A 14829-nucleotide genomic window follows, 5' to 3' on the forward strand; every position below is an offset into this window, starting at 1 on the left:
CTTAATTTATGACAAAAATGAAGAAATCATAATGCAATCATTAGCAAATGGTCTTTCTTTGTAATCTCATGCTTTACATGATGTCTTGTGACTTATGGGATGTTTCCTCATAGTACTGGCCCTTTTCTGTAGTCGATATGGACTGTTTCCTGGGACGGGGGAGTGCTGATGTAGCAAACTGACTGTATTTTGGCAAGTGTTCAGAACAAAGAGGTTACGGTAGTCGCCATTAGTAGAAAACAACCAACAGAAGGTGAAGAATGTTGAAATCAAAATCAAAGGTAGCCATCTCTTCTATTATATTGTGTATTTTCTTCCATTTCATCACTGTCCTGCCAGCTGTGAATGTGCACACATGAGCAAATTAGGCAGTACTGTAGGCTGGTAATTCTCCTGTTGATTTCTATTGACGTGATTCTGTGCATATGAAATATGTGTGTGTTTTGTTCTTGTCCACATCACAGAAAAGATTAGTTAGCAGTCTAAAGGAAATTAAAACACTTTCTTAAAATGTGCTTAACATGGTATCAACAGTCATTCTCCATAGTGATTTTAATTACCTTTATATTAATTTAGATGTTAATCGCTTTCTGTGCACTGAAGTTAATATCATTAATCCAGTTAATCTCTAATTATGTTACTGCAGTAAAAAGGAGACACTGATGTGAAAACAGGATATCTGGGGGCATTTCACAGTTCTAATTATCATTTTAGGTGTTTTTTCTGATACTCAAACATCTCATTTACTAAAAATAGTGAAGTGTGTGAACTTCTCTTTAATGTAGAACTGGCCCCTAAAACATTTCATGTATATGATGTGCAACTTAAACAATTTAATGTTTTTTTTATTTTATTTTACTTGATTTCAGATGTTACAACTGAAATCACCTGGTTTATACATGTTCTACATGATACATGTCAGAAGATTTTGGTTTAAATATTTGTGACTTCATTGAAACAAAAACTTTCAAAACCTCTTTGTCACTATTAATCTAAATATATATAAGTATTGTCTTTGCATCCTCACTTTCTTCCATCTTTTTTTTTAAGATCACATACTTGTTATTGACTGCACCAGTTTATTAGTGTAGCTGATATTCTACTTTTTAGTATGACTCTTCAGCACTAGTTTTGAATATGCGATTGGACGGATTTGCTGGGGGCACCACATGGGACTTTTCTGGTATATTTTGATTTATTTATCTTTACTTCATGGAACTTCTAGTTCATGGTTTTGGTTGAGAAAATTGATGAAGTCACATGAAGTTTTTTGAATGTTTGAGTAACTCATTTAGGATTACTGATGAAAACTTATAGCCGTGTACATCATTGATTTACTTGTCTGTACACAGACAGGACTGTTTTGCATTTAGTGGAAATTTGTAACCAGTTTCCAACAGGTGAGTATTGAACATGTCTTTAGAGTAGAAGCTGTTATCTGCTGTCCATTTAATCTTTTCTCCCATGGCCATTAGGACTACATGTCCCAGCAGTTGCTTGACACATATTTAGCACTTGTCTATCAATTATAGTATTAACTAGCAGGCCAGACATGTCAGATCCCAGCTGAAAGACAGTGTGTTGAAGGCACAGGAAGAGAAGGAGAGGTTTCCAGGAAAACTGGAATGGAAGACATTTCTGTTCCGTGGCCTCACAGCAGACTCTTCTGAGCCTTCCTGACACATATTCCCTCCACTACCTCAATTGGAGGTCATATCTATTGGCACTGCAGTTTCCAGAACGAAACAAGACAGAGAGCCAGGAAAACAGGTGTTGGTTGTCACACCTTATAAGACCGAGTGGAATGAGCTGCAGTGGTTTTCTATCCCGTCTGAACTTTTACGCAGTTGCAGAGTAAATCCCTGGACTCATTCCCTGGAGTGCTTTCATCACTTTTGTAAGGGCTGTTTGGCTTTTAGAGAGCATGTTCCTAAAGGCTCCACACTCCTCTTTGGACTCCTTCGCACTGCTTAAGACTTTGGCTCAGAATATTTCGAAAGGCTGACGATCGTTGGTGTGAACATATTTTTAGGCTTATGGGAGACTTAAGATGCACAATGGGACCGATTTTAAGACCCTCATTTATTTCTAGCATAAGAAATGTTTCACCGCTGGAAATTCCAATGATATCTTTCTATCCAAGAGTAAAATCAGATGAGTAACACTCCTGTGACTTCAAAGCTCTGTTAAACACAGACATCAGAATAAATTTGACAATATCCTTGAATACTTGCAACAGAGACACCAGAATTTCCCCATTATTTATCATGCATTTACCATACAGTAGCTGTTTAATAGTATACAACATGTGGCAGTGAGATACTTTGTTTTGCCTGCTTTTATAATGGATACAATGAGCTGCTCGCTCTTTAGAAAAAGTAATCAAATCTGCTAATTTGTTTTTTGTTTTTAGAAATCTCTACAAAATGTATCCCCCACAAAGCCCAATACTCGAATACACAATTTTAACCAAAGTGATCCTGAACTGCACTTAAACCTTATTTTTTTGTTCAACTCTCCGCTAAATTTTATGCAGTTTGACTTGTAAGTTTAGACAGAACAAAAGTAATGTATTGACTGAGTAATGTATTAAAACTTAAACTCTCTCTTTGGACAAGGTATAAGTTTTAGAAAGTTGATCAGTTTTGGGAAAAACACATTGAAATACTATTGAGTCCACTGTAATGCTCATTTGTGAAGAGACAAGAACTCTTAACATTTCTCAAAAAGCACTGAAAGTTACATATTAAACATATATTATATATCATATTTCTACTTAATGTTATTGTTTCAGTCCAGGATTCAAACTCCCGTTCTGCTTTTAAGACTAAGCTAAAAGAAAACTGACCTGTTTAGTAGAGCTTTTACTAAATTTGTAAAAAAATATTTTTTGTTCTTATGTTTGTGTTTTTACTTTAGCTCTTTTTTCATTGCTACTACAGATTTTATTCTTTGATTTGTTTCTTCAAATTAATGGTTTTAAGTTCTCTAATAAACTTTGCCTTGCACTTCCTGAAAAGTGCTGTATAAATGCAGCAGAGTTGAGTTATTGCACAGTATGAAACCAATATGGCAGAAGCCAATTCTTTCCTTTATCAGGTTTGCTTGGATTGTTAAACTCTACCTCTCAGACCAACACCCTAGGGCAGAGGTCTTCAACAGGGGGTCCGCGGAGGTACTGCAGGGGGGTCGCGAAATCTTTGGTTGATTAGACGATTTAAAAAAAAAAAAAAAAAAAAGTTTTTTCTCACAAATTGTGTGCAAACGTGTGCCATCTGAGGATTCATTGTCCCATCTACATGCATGTTTAAAGTTAAAATCTGTGGATTATTTGAATAGCTTAGTATTGAATGTACAATAACAGAGTAGCTATGTTGATACACGGCACTAGGCCCCGTTTAATATAAAACACAATTGTATGCCATATAAATAGTAGGGGGGTCCCTGCTCCAACTCTCCATCAGTTTGGGGGTCCCTGGCCTGAAAAAACGTTGAAGACCCCTGCCCTAGGGCATAGTTCATTATTTTGAATATATCCGTCTGTGCTAATAAATGGAATTTCATCAATCCATCAACCTACTTCACTGTCAGAGCCTCGCTAATCTGAGGTGGTGATAAATATAATATAAGAAAAACCGAACCGATGTTTTTATTTGTATATTAATTACAGACACACAGCAAACTACAGCAGACAAAAAGGTGTTGAGTGGAAAGGAAGTATGAAAATGTAATGTTTGTGGAAAACTATGTGCATTGTAGGCGTTTGTGGCGAATTCAATTGTAATGCTATGTGAAAAGTGGACGTCATAATGTAGACATATACATAGAACATCGAAGTGGTGACAAATCAAATCTTAAACTATAACTGTGTGGGCAACACCTTATACATTTTTTTTTTTTTTAGTAATTCTTGATTTTTGATTGTGAAACTGCAACATCTATTATGAATATTTCATGTTCTTTCATGAGATTAGGTTGGTAGCGTGTGGGGCTACAAAATGCCGTTATATGTTGCTAAATCACAGCTTTCTAATGTTAACTGACTGTATAAACTTGTATGTGAGGGATGAATATTGAATAGTAACGATTATTATGAAACTCAGTAAATTTACAGCTGTTCATAACAGAAACATTTCTATTTTTAACCTTGCTGGCAGCACAGCTAAATTAATGTTAGATCTGGTTTATCCATGACTGTGGTCAAAACTAAGATATTTTATGAACTCTGTTCCCCAGAGGATGAATATCTTTTTTGTGGATGTATAGTTTCAAAACTTTGCGTTTCTCACGCAATATAAACAGTGTCTAATTCTGTCTCTCCCTGACTTGTTTACTTGAGGATTATTTACTAATTTACTCCATGCATCACGCTTTGTTCCACATTTTATTTTATGTTTAAACATTTATGAAAATGGCATTTTAGCTATAGTTTGTGTTTAGTGCATATCTGTAAATGTTACTTTTTTGTAAATGTTACTATCTTACTTTTTCATATCACTTTTCAAACAACAAAAATCCATCTGAATCTGAAGCCCTGACACGTATTTGAAATACAGCATATCATTGGCTTCCATTGTGTTTTGTTAGTTTGTTAGTCAGAGCTCCCTGTTTAAGATCCCTCAGATGGCATGCAGATGGTGGTTGATAATTAGAAGTCTGAAATATGTCACTTTCACAAGCATTCGCTACAGAAACCAGACTGCCCCCTGTTATTCCTCACACCTAATTGACCATCAGTGAGGACCGGTGTGGTTAAGCTGTTGACAAAATGTGCAGTGTGGTTCCCGTAAATGTGCCAGTTTCCTCCGCAGCAGGTTTTTGATTTTGGCTCAGCCCCATAGCTTATAACCTAATCAGCTGATTTATTGCCCTTTGGTTGGTGCAGTATATCTGGTTCAAGCAGCTTTTAATCAACACTCACCATTCATGTTGTTTTGTGTGGTATATCTTCCCTTGTGAATAGAAATGGAAACACTGATGGACTTGGAGTGAGACCTTGAGGCGGCAGATGAAGTTTTGTGCATTGTGTACTTAAAACTCCAAGCGATTAAGCGCTATAAGACTTGATGAGGCCCTGTTTCAGTCTCATCAATCAATCGCATTTTAGGAATAAATGCATTTGTAACATGTTTTTGAACATACAGTTGATGTAGATATTTGGAGACTTTGTTCAGATCTAGTAGTAACTAATTGTAAATTAGTTACTACTAGAAAGAATAGTGTTGTATTTTTCTGAAAATGTTTTTTAAGAAAAAAAATATAGTGTATTTATTACCAGCAGCTAAATGTGCTTCAGGTTTGACATGTTATTGATGTAGAACAAGTAAGGCTCAAGCTGTCACTTTTGTTGTTGTGTGGAGGTCCATTTTTAATCAGATCTGTACCCTTAAGGGGAGACCACGAAATCAGAGGCAGCAACTGCTACTAGATAGATAGATAGATAGATAGATAGATAGATAGATAGATAGATAGATAGATAGATAGATAGATAGATAGATAGATAGATAGATAAATACTTTATTAATCCCAATTTGGGAAATTGTTTTGTTGCAGCAGCATACAGTAAAGATATGAAAAACAATTAAAGTACTAAAAACAAGCCAATAGAATAGAATAAAATAAATATAAAATAAAATAAAATAAATTAAAATAGTGAATAAACATTCACTATGTACAAATCTACAGTATTTTTATTTTATTTTTTATTTTTATTGTTTTTTAGGAGAGACTTCAAGCCTATTGAGGTTGAAGTTCTCTTCCAGCCAGAGGGGAGGTGTTGAAGATGGTGATGGCTGCTGGTAGGAAGGAGTTACTGAGTTACTGGTCGAGTGCTGGGAGTTGACAAACAGAGGCCATTTGGTCCAAACACTATCACCTCTGTTTTCTTTTCATTAAAATTTTAAAAAATGAGGCCCAACCAAGCTTTATTATCCTCCAAACTATCCAAGAGTGATTTAATTGAGAAACTGTCCTTTTGCTTTAAGGGCAAGTAAACCTGATTATCATCAGCACAGCAGTGAAATGCAATTCCATGCCTTCTAAGGATGAAACCCAGAACCCAATAAATACAGGGAGAAAAGCAGTGGCCCTAGAACTGAGCCTTGTGGTACCCCACATGACAGAGGAGCGCAGGACAATTCTGAGCCTAAAATCTTGACACAGAAGAACAGCCAGGTAAGACATAAACCATTCAAGTGCTGTGTCACAGATGCCCTCTAGATTTTTTTTTCAAAGGCAGACAACCAATACAACATGGTCACCAGAATCACATGCCAAGAGGATATCATTAATTACCTTTAATAATGCTGATTCTGTTCTATGGAGGGCTTTAAAACCTGAGGTTGCACTGCTGCATGTTTAAGTTTAGCAGGGACCACACCAGAGGACAGACTGCGATTATTAATGTTAAGAACACACTGTGCTATACTTGGAAAAACCTCTTAAAAGAAATTGTGGATGAATGGGATCGTGTGGAGAGCCCAAGGGCTTAAGACGACACAACACATCCTCTAAAAGAGAGAGAGTCACAGGCTCAAAGTGATTAAAGACAGCAGAGCAAGGGGCTGAGACAGAAGGGTCAGAGTCAGGAGATGTGATAAGAGCCCTTGTGGTGGCAACCTTTTCAATAAAAAAAACTTTAAGAACTCATTGGACATTTCAGGAGAGGCTTCCAAGCAGACATTCTGTAAGGGAAAAAAATAAAGATTTAATTGTGTTAAATAAAACACAAGGTTTGCCTGTTGGATAAAACAATGTTTGCAAGATGTTTCGATTTTGTCTCTTTAACCGTGTTCTGGTACTGACGCCAGCAGTCTGTCATAATTTGATGTGACACCTGCAGTTTGTCCTTCCTCCACCTTCGTTCTGCTCGGCAACATTCCCGCCTGACAGCACGAGTCCTGTTGTTAAACCAATGCTCGGGTTTACACTTAGGCTGCCTGATTTTTAATGGAACCACAGAGTCCAGGGTTTGGCAAGAATAATGAAACGAGGAGCTGAGCTCCTCTATATCAGAGGAGAAGAAGTCCGGGCGGACAGAGAGCTGATTAAAAGCAGCAGAGAACTGAGTGGCAGAGGAAGGGTTAAAAGGCCGACAGCGCCGAGATTTAACTGGAGTTCGTTTAAGAGCAATATCAAATAAAACAGACATGTGATCTGAAAGTCCAGAGTCGCAGATTTCCATGTAAGACACAGGCAGACCATATGAAAGAACCAAATCCAGAGTGGATCCGTGCTCGCGTGTGGGGCCAGGTACAGACAGTACCAGGTTAAAAGAGTCAATGAGGCTTAAAAGTCCCTTACCAGAGGTTTATCTGTGTGTTAGAGACAACACACGGGAATATTAAAATCTCCAACAATAAAAAGGTGATCATAGTTCATCATAATCCCAGGTAAAAGGTCTGAGAAATCATTCTGAAGTTCTTATTGTAGTTTTTTTTTAATTACACATACATATATATGCATGCGTGCGTGTGTGTATTGATGATAAAGATGTTAAAAAATTGCCTAAAAATGACTGTAGAAGTAATGGAATAATGGCAACTTCTTGGGAGGAGCTCCTGTGCTGGAGGAAGAACATGAAAAAGAAAGTAATCTGTTTATGTGGATCTTGTCTTCTAAAATGTGGATGCTTTTGGATTTTCTTACAATCTTTCCTTAAAACAGGCTGATCATGCACTAGTTCATGTGTGTTTTTGTGTTCCTGGCTTGTGTGAAATCTGCACAGCCTTTTTGTACACAAAGTTTGTTCTCTATGTGGACATACGAGAAGTATGTGTATTTTTGTGCATAAGGGCAGATACTGTATAAAATTTGCATCACGTTGACCTTATGTGCACACAACTGCACATGAGGTCACAAAAAACACAAACTGAAAAGAATCAGCACTAAAACTTTCTGGCTCAAAAAATATTAATCTTAATAGGGGGTTTACAAGCTGAATACATTCTGTGGACTTATAGTTTGTGTGGTAGAAAAGTGAGTCTCAGGAAGATGAATACTCCCTTGTTACTCATAATACTTTGCTCCCAACCTGCCTGAGTGACAAAAGAGTGAAATTCTTTGTCATTAATTCTTGTTGGTAGGAAGAATAAAATCTCTTCAACATAATCAAAGCAAGTGTTGCTCAGCGAGGAGCACATTTGTTAGTGTGTGAGTGGTCATATTAGGAGGGCTGACTCTCCACATGGAATGTGAAGCTGTTGTATATTAAAAATGAGGAGCTGTTTCCTCCTCTGCATCTCTCCCTCTGTAGTTACATTACAGTGCTCCTATCTTCCCATCCTTTCCGTGACCAGAAACCCTCCCTTGCTTATAAAAGTAGAATGCTTTTTTACCCTATGTATCACATTTACCTACAGTGTCATCCACTGTGTCAGAGCGGTGAGGGGCTCTGAATGGCTCGCAATAAATCATGATTTCCAACAGCTTCTGGAATTGAGCTCACCTCTATCTAGACTTGACCTACTTCTTAGCAAAGTCTTCGCAAAGTTCTTGTAGAGTCCCCTCATGGGATAAAAGATAAATGTGGATCTTCTCCGAATACTCATTGTCCACTTTGTCACTTCATTAGTTATACACAGACGATGCCGCTTCAGCCCAGCTCACATGACTCATTTACTGTTTTAACTTACATTCTGGTCTATTATTGTCCTGTGCAACAAAGCTCAGATTAGTCTTCTTATTATGACATTTCTTTTCATATCACTAACCTATTGGCTAAGTGGTTTTTCTCCCAGACATGTGATAATAGAATATGGAAACGAAATTTCCATATTTTAAAATGTGCTGATGAAAATGTAACAGATCTCAAAAAGCAGTATCATTCATATCATATCAATTAGAACTTTAAATGTCTCTGAATCCATGCTACAATCGAAAGTAAATCAAAATGGGACAGAATTTCCTTTACAGCAGTGCAGAATAAACCAGAAATATAATTCTTTTTAAGAAGCTTAGTGTACACCAAGTGTACATGCTTTTTGTCCTGTCTCTTAAGAATCTGTGAGGTGTTCATTCTCACACCACACCCTTTAAAAAAAAAAATAATAATTTACGTCCTTGATCGTTTGCTCTGAGATCGCCAAAATTCACTGGTGACTGTTTCAGTTTTTAAGCCTCTGTGGGAAACCAGGTGGAGAACCATCAGGAGCAGCTGCAAAGAGACAAACCGAGAAAATAATGTGGAAAAGAGGGAAAACAAGTACATTTTTTATACATAGTGCACGTTTAATGGAAACAGGTTACCTAATGCAGTCAGACAACACTGATGTAGTGGTATTGTTTTATTTAAATTTTTTTCATATAGATTAAAAAGTTGATTTAGCACCCAGCCCTCATAAGAAATGTTGGTGTCATATGGTGTATATGTATATTCAAGATATATGTGAGATAATTTGCTAAGATAATCAAGAAATATGGAACATTTCCATGTTATGGAATACAGAAATTAAAGATAGTTTCCATATGCTGCTTTATATCTACAGGATATGTGCCAGAAAAAGACAAGTGTCAGTTAATTTCATTGCTATAAAAAACGTATGAGTATTGAATAATAAAGGAATAACACGTAAGTGCTGACATGTGGCACTCCTTCACTAAATAGGAGCAAACTAAATATCCTGCCATTAGACATGCACTTGTTTACAGTAAAACAGCTAGCTGACAGAACACAAAAAGAAATATAGTATATTTAATATAAAACATGATACAGTTGAGGTCAACAGAGCTCAAAGGGGACCGTGAGATGGCGCGTAGTAAATGAAAGCAATGTGAGAGACACTGGCTGTGGTTTATGAGGCTGTACGCTACTGTGACAGTGTTTCCCAGTCCTTGTTAGGATGGCCTAGTTTTATTGTAAAGGTTTTTACCACCTCCTCACACTTGTTTTTTTTATTCTTTTGCTCCCTGAGGGAAACATGTTATCCAAGTGTCTCTTTTAAACCTGAGGATCTCTGCATATACAGCACTCGTCTGGCTCCTCGTCTTCCCTCGGGCTCAATTAGAAACATCTTTCAGTGGACTCCATCGCTGAGATGATCACTTGCTGTGTGTTACAGTCAGATGACTTTGCTCCTTCTAAAAGCTCAGCCTTTGATATAAAACTACTAATGATATTTTTATCTACTATGCACTAGTGTTACATACTGTCATAAGAACATAAGTGGGAAAACTGCTGCAGAGGATTTAATGACATAAATGTCAATCAAATAAAGAGCTTTGAGACCCCGTAGCAAATGGTCTCAATAGACTGTAAGCATTGGCTGTTATAAACTTTTGTGTTAAGTCCACACATGAAGACTAATTTTAGATGAAATAGTTGTATCTAAAGACTTGCAAAAATATATACTCACAAATATAAATTTACTTAACCTGCCAAACACAGCATTTTTCTTTTGAATCTACAATGCATTAAACAGTGTATAAAATGTCTTTGTAAAAATAAAAGAAACTAATTATATATATAAAAAAAATCAATCAACACACTCAGTGGGAATACACTAAATACAAAAGCCTACATAAATGGGAAAATTAATTACAGATATTGAAACCAAATTTGAGAGAGTCCTTACATCCGGAAATGTGAATCGATGCGATTAACACTGCAGGTAGAATAACGTCACAGGGAGAAAAATTTACTCAATTTTATTTTCAAGAAAGAATCAACCACAAGAGTTAACCACATAAAAAGATCAAAACAAACATTACGTTTATTTGATTTATTTTAGCCAATTACTACCATTATTTCCAAAAACCCAGCTTGGGTAACCGAGCAGTTAAAATCAGAAACAAGTTACTCCATCACAGTCAATGCTAGTGTTTCAGTCAATCCCATCAACACAGACATATTAAATTAAAATACACAAGCCCAAAATGTGTATTACGCTGCTACTCTCCATCACTTTGACTCCTTATTTTCTTATGAGTGGTGTTAACTGTAAACTTGTGCTCAGACGACCCCTAAATTGAATAAATTTAACAATATATCTCTTAAGTTACTGCAAACAAAATCCTGAATTTATAACCACTGAGTCATAAGACAAAATCGAAATTCAAGTAATCACGTCTATGTTAATTAAATGGCCAGGTCAAACATACTGAGCTGGCCTGAGAGAAACTAATAATACTTGTTGCTGTTGTTGAATGGTTAAAGTTGTATTACTGTATATATATATATATATATATATATATATATATATATATATATATATATATATATATATATATATATATATATATATATATATATATATATATATATATATATATATATATGGGATTTTTTTAGAAGAGTACATATTATGATAAAACTAAGAATAAAAACAAAGCATTCAGATACTGATTTGGACATTGACTTGCACGGTAACAGAGCTTTGAAACTTCAAAGCAATTGCGTCAGCCCAGATGAAAAGTTGGCATTTTTCTTGCTCCCTTTATGTTTTTGTATTTACCACATTAAAATGATCTATTATCATATCTATATTAGGAGTACCTAATTCCCCTGCAATCCTACCTCAGTGCATATAGCTGAAAAGTCACTGGATAAAAGGGAGTCTGGCATAATGGTGCAGCACATCAATAGAAGTGCCTTGCTGGTCAGAGTGTTCCATATTACAAACAAAACTGTACTGAAAAGTGCATCTTTGAAACATGTTGCTTTCATGCAGTCACTGAAGAACCAGAACGGTACCTCTTTGATTGTGCAATAACAGCAAGATATTCATGAAGCACTGTTTCCTAGCAACATAGTGTGTGCATGGCGTATAAGCTACAGTAGCAGGGCTACAGTGGGATAACTCATCACTTAGACAAAAGATGAATGACATGTCTGCTGAATGTTTGAGAGCATGTGAGACAGATTTTCAAACATTTTAGTTTATTTTTTTTACTCAATTCATTATTTGACTCACACATACAGTCTGTCGCTGTCCACAATGAAATGGTTGAGCCTCTGCCCCTGACGCAGCCTCAATATCAGGATTTTTTTTTACAGCAAAAAGGCCCCTGTCAGTGTTGAGTCTGTTTGTGATGGTTTACAGTGGCATTGCTGTACAACTGAGACAGCTCACTCACAGGATCCCAGATATATCAATGCTGTGCTTCTCTCAGTCCTGGTGTATATTGATGCTCAGTTCTAGACAAATGCGCTCCTCCACTCATTCTGTCACCTGAGGGCATTTGTATTGTTCTGTGTTCAGGTGCTCACGAGAAAGGATTGCCTAGTGGATAAACATTTCTGCTCAGTTGCTGATACTTGCACAAGGACTGTCTGAGCTCTGACACTCCGCTCTTCTTCCACTGCAGTCAGATACGGTTTCAGTGATTAATGGAATTAATTTGCTTTTGTGACAAAAGCAAAACCATTTAAAATGAAATTCTAACAGCTTTCTGACTCAAAAAGAAAGTTAGCGTTTTGACTTCTGTAGACTTTCACATGGATCAGTTGCATTAGAAAGTCAATTTCGAGAACATATGAAAGGTTTAACAATTGCACTGTGATCGATGTGTAAAAATCAATATTAATATTTCATGTGTGAGATGCATTTGAATGAATTTACTTCCCTAAATCAGCTGTCATTCTCACTGGGATCCATTACCAAAAAGGATGTCTACATCTCAGAAGTAAGCTTTTTCAGGATTTTGTTTGTTCAGAGCGTGACACCACCTCAGCAATGTAGTGTAGTTGTATATGTCTATCGTGATCAGTTCACATTAATCATTAGCTTGTGTGGATAAACCCCTTATCCTCAATCTGAGCATTTGTATCTCAATAACACAGCTGAGCAGTTAGCATTGAACCCCCCAATAGTCATTCCATTACGACTTCCTATACAAATTTAGATGTGTTCTGTCACTGTGCTACAGAATATCCCAAGTTGTCCTACATATTATTCAGGTGTACTGAAAATTGCTGTCTTTCAGGCTCATTGAAGCACAGAGGAGCCAGCTGTTAAAGGAATAAAACATACTTGCCTATCCAATCCACAGTTGGAAGCGAAGTCCTTACTTTTCGACACTGAAGTCTCAGATGAGTTAAGGCTCCGTGTTGATGCCAATTCAGCAACTCATCTCAAATGTTAAAAGTTTGTTTTTCTTCTGCCTAGTTTAAAAAAGAAAACTAAAAGTTATGTTTGCATTCATTGTTTCTCGTCAAAAGACATCTTGTGTTAAAAATGCAGTGTAATAAATTCAGCATTTGAAAAGCAAACAAAAAATCCCCCAAATTGTCAGAATTATCTTAACAGCAGAAGAGTGAAAGAATGTGCTTTGGGTTAACGGTTAATACTGATTAGTACCCTGATGTACTGATGCAATACTCTCCATATTGTTAGCTTGTTGACTTGCTTGACTGTAGGGATTTACAAAGATGAACTAATTTGTGGCCATATGTCAGTATGTCGTATTGTGCTAATTACTTTACCAGTGATGGACTCTGCATTTAAGTCACCTTTCTGATATTCTATAGGTTCCACTGGTGACAGTAAAACATCTCTGACCCATTGTGACAAAGACAGGACTGCTGTGGTTGTTGTCCTGTGGTATCTGGCACTGGGGTGATCCTTATACATGACAGAACCTCTGGGGACCGGGTTCATCCTGCAGATGGAATGAGGCCGGGCAAACACCTTGGACTCTTTGTCAGGTTATAGGACCTGTACGTTTGTTTAAAAAAAAAAAAAGAGCATATTTCTGCACAGAGAGGTTGCTGTTCTGCAACTATCTTTATGTGAGTGGTACCAGTCAAAGTAGCATCCACATTAATTCCATGCAGAGCATTGCTTTCACTTAGGATGATCAAAGGTGATAACTTTGCCTGGTAGTGATGTTAAAATGCTGAAAATATGGTGTAAACAGTCAAGTGAGAAAAAAGCGCACTCGTTTTCATTTCTAAAGTACTTTACATAGCAGCACATAATAATAAACCATCAGGTCCTTCCCAGCTCTCAAAATGAGGTAAATACAACCTCAGAGGAACACCAACAAATGACATATTACACCGTGTCTTTATTTATTTTACAGAAAACCAAGCCAAATTGCAAATGTGAAAAACTAAGTGCACACCATGATTCAGTATCTTGAAGAACCACCTTTAGCAGCAATAACTTGAAGCAATCGTTTCTTGTGTGACATTATCAGCGTCTTGCATCGTTGTGGAGGTACTTTGGCCCGCTCTTTTCAATAATGTTGATGAGATTTGCAGCACTTGTATGTGCACAGCTTTTTTTAAGGTCCCACCACAGCATTTCAATCAGGTTAAGGTCTGGACTTTGACTGGACAACACCTTCATTCTTCTCTTTTTCAAACATTCCATTGTGGATTTGCTGCTGTGCTAGGGATTATTGTCTGGTTGCATGACCCACTTTCACTCAGACTGGATCTATGGACAGATGACTTCTCATAAGACAGAATACTTTGGCATACAGAGGAGTTCATGGTTGACTCAGTGACTGCAGAGAGCCCAGCTCCTGTGGCTGCAAAACAAGCCACAGTTGATATGCTGTGTTTGCTTTCTTCCCCAATGTGACTTCACTTTGGTCTCATCTGTCCAATGGACATTGTTCCAGAAGTCTTGTTTGTTCAAATGCAACTTTGCAAACTTTAGCTGTGCCGGCATGTTCTTTTTAGAAAAAAGGAGGTTTTCTCCTGCAACCCGTCCAAACAAGCTATACTTGTTCAGACTTTTTCTAATCCAGACCAACAAAAACTGCTAAAACCTCTGCTTTTGTAGAGGTGGTCACACTTGATAATAATCTATTAATCAAGTGCACGTGATTAGCAGCACCTGGCTGCGACTGCTACCTTCTTATGGAAGCAGCGAGGGTAGTTTG

This window comes from Odontesthes bonariensis, chromosome 3, assembly GCF_027942865.1.
Source record: "Odontesthes bonariensis isolate fOdoBon6 chromosome 3, fOdoBon6.hap1, whole genome shotgun sequence".
Taxonomy (NCBI): domain Eukaryota; kingdom Metazoa; phylum Chordata; class Actinopteri; order Atheriniformes; family Atherinopsidae; genus Odontesthes; species Odontesthes bonariensis.